At 37.2% G+C, this 3,252-nt stretch overlaps 1 long non-coding RNA gene across 1 annotated transcript; it reads right to left on the bottom strand.

The window, feature by feature from the left end:
* Window positions 1–334: 334 nt before the first annotated feature.
* LOC132042961 (uncharacterized) lies at window positions 335–664 on the bottom strand. Its single transcript, XR_009411633.1, has 2 exons — window positions 533–664; window positions 335–485 (listed from the first exon to the last, which is right to left on the bottom strand). It is a non-coding gene; the product is annotated as an uncharacterized LOC132042961 (long non-coding RNA).
* Window positions 665–3,252: the final 2,588 nt, after the last annotated feature.

Below are 3,252 nucleotides of genomic sequence, written 5' to 3' on the forward strand. Positions count from 1 at the left end.
CAAAATGATGGTTAGTGTGATCTCTTCAGGTTTTTATCCCCATTCAAAGTATTGGCTCCTTAAATTAGGGGCTGGAAGTTTTGCCTAAACTAGAAGGCTCTCCTTCTAATTTTTTTGCTAAATACATATTCACATGCTCCATGGTTCTGTTGTTTTCCATATATGACAAGTTGGTTTGTAAACTGTTCAATATTTAAAATGATTAATTTAAATAGTTGTAGACTCTGGCTTTGCATAGCTGAGATGATTTCAATTTAAAACTCATCTTTAGCAATCATTATATCACGGTTTGTTCACAAATGGATAAGGCAATCTCCTTTTTTTTCCCTTACTATTTTTAATAAAAAATGAATAAGTTTGACACTATTAATATTCTCAACTTTACCAGAAGTATTTGGTCAAGGAAAAGGTTGCTTGAATGTGTTTAAACACTCTTAAATCTGCCTCGATTCTTCTTTGTGTGCTGAAGCTCTAACAAAAGAGGACTTTTTTTTTTTTTTTTTTTGAGACTTGTAACAGAACAAAAGAGGACTTACCTGGTTTATTCTAGGCATTGGCTATATTTTGCTAAAATAGGATTGCTCCCCTTTATTTCTGGATTAATTTCCCCATAAGCCTAGAATTGGTATGTAATTACTAGTAATATGATAGCTAACAATCAGATCTTATTTAGCTTCCTCCTTGTTTCAAGTACTGGTTTTAAAGTTCAGTTTTGGTCTTGATAATGTATGTTTGAATGATAACATGACTATGGACCTGCTCGTATGTTTTCTTTAACTATTAAGAAGTAGAAAATCTCTAACTTCTTCACCTTTGTTTCTTTGCATGAACAGGGGAATTTCAAATCCCAAAATGTCCTTGAGGTGCATTATGAACTGCTGCGCACTTGGTGTGTACTGCTACACATTTTGATGTCCTGGTTGCTGGCCTGCTTGCTGCATTTCGAGACTAATCCCGCTGCATTTAAGAGGGGCTGGTAGCAATATTTTGATGCTTATTTGCTCTGAACTCTCTGCTGCAATTCAATACTCATTTTGATTACTATGATGGGCATGTGTTGCTGTGTTTTGAGCTGAGTCTTTGCTGTGCTTTGAGCTAAGTTTTTGCTACGTCCTTTGAGCTACCACTTCTACAATGCATTATCTTTATGTTTTCCAAACTGTTGAATCTCCATGGTACCATTTTGGGATAAGTTGTTTGTTTCTTATTTTTACTTGCTGCTATGGTATTTTTTCTGAATTTGCTGCACTTTAAAGGTTCTTAAAGTGCTTCACTTTGGGAGCATTAGCTGCTTCTTTATTAAAAAAAGAAAGAAACAGATACTATACTTGATGCGAACTAGTTCCTCCTATGTTTATTATATCCTATTAGTGTTGCTTTCCTGCCAATTAATGCTGCCCTTCGAGGGCATATTGTTGCTGCAATTTATGGCCTGAATGTTAATCAATACTAATTACTTTGAGTTGAGTTATGCCACTAAGTTAAATGCTGCATTTTGAGACTGAAAGATGCCATCTTTGAGTCCAAATTGCTGCACTCTTGAGCTGCTACTTGGCTGTTATGTTTGCTGTAAACAGCTGCTGAAATCTTGGTCATTTATACCTCTTGTTTGGAGTGTTTCACTGAATGTATCTTGACTGAAATGTTACTGCAGTTTTGAGCTGAAATATGTGGCATTTTGAGACAATGGTGAAGGCAAATAATTGCTGGTTTTGGCTCTGTGTTGTTGCAAAATTAATGTTAAATAGTGGTTGCGTCTTAAGCTAAGTTGTAGCTGCACTTCAAGGAAAGCAAATGCCGCATCCTGAGCCGAATTGCTAAGGAATTTCAAGGCAAGCAGGTGCTTCATTTTGAGCTGAAGTGCTGCTGCGATATGTGGCAAATAGACGTTGCACTTGAGCTGCTATCTGATGAACTACTGCTGCACCTTAAAGGGTTAAATGAGTTGAATTCATGAGATACTTCACGGCGAATAGTTACTGCATTATTTTGTCGATGATCTATTGCATTCCTGAAATATTGTCATCCTGTTGGAACATGCTATGGCTATTTGTTGCTACTACTGGTGTTGTAATGTTTGCTGATTTAAGGCACTTCAAGTTTGGAAAAAAATAGATACTGCCTGTTTATGACCAAGTCACTGCCTTGTCAAGAAAGGTATTTGATGGGCTGTTGTTGCTTCGCTGAAAATATGCAGCTGCTACGCTTTAATATTAAACTGATTACGAAGGATTTTTCACTGTATTTGAATAAACCCAGAACCTAGTTCGACTCGATTTTTCACCAGAACCCTTACCTAGAACTCTGAATTACGAAGGATTTTTCTCTGTATTTGAATAAACCCTTCACCACTGGTTTTCCATTTTTGCTAAAAATTAGGTGGCGATTCTTTTTCAAAACAAGTTCGAAAGAGCACCACAAGTTCGTAGTAGCTTTTATGCACCCACGTAAAATCCGAACCGTTACGCATCTCATATTGCACCTCTCGTGGTTACTGGGCTTGGTTCCGATGATACAATAGAGAAAATGATACGGTTCTAATAATGAAAGGTTTATGGTAATAGTAAAGGAAAAGTGTGGCACTTTGACAAGAAAGTCATCTCGAAGTTTGTGTGGGGAGTGGTCAGTACATGGGACTTCGCGGGTCCCTAAGTGGGTCATGACTTTTGAGACGTGGAGGATTTCCGTCCATAGCATGTGTGTAGGGGTTGTGATGTTAGCCATTGCATTGCATATCATTCACTTGCATTGCATTTCTTATCATTTTATGGCACATTTCCCTGTATTTCTCGTTGATGATTCTTGAGTGCTTTTTGCTTGTAAGGCGTTACTCATAACTCTATGGACTCGAGGAATAGAGACTTTCACCTAGGCTGTAACTTGAGATTATGAATATTTATTGTGGTTGTAATAGTTCGCATTTCGCGGGTGGGGTTAGCGTTCGGAAAGCTACTTCGAATTCGTTGGTGCTCTTTCGGACATTGTTTTAAAAGAGTTGCCACCTAATTTTTCAGAAATTAGGAAAACTAGTTTTGAAGGGTTTATTCTTACATCGTGATAAAATCCTTCTTAATCCAAAGTTCTAGGTAAGGGTTCTGGTGATCCCAGGTGTTAGGCACCTTAGTATTAACGATCCGTACTATACGGTTGACCTTCGAATTCCAATATATGAGTATTTCTATGAACTGTTAACTTGGTGTTTATTCCCACAAAAAATCTTGTCATTTGCATATCATTTTTTTTCGGAAGAAT

The sequence above is a fragment of the Lycium ferocissimum genome, unplaced genomic scaffold, assembly GCF_029784015.1.
Source record: "Lycium ferocissimum isolate CSIRO_LF1 unplaced genomic scaffold, AGI_CSIRO_Lferr_CH_V1 ctg19419, whole genome shotgun sequence".
Lineage (NCBI taxonomy): Eukaryota > Viridiplantae > Streptophyta > Magnoliopsida > Solanales > Solanaceae > Lycium > Lycium ferocissimum.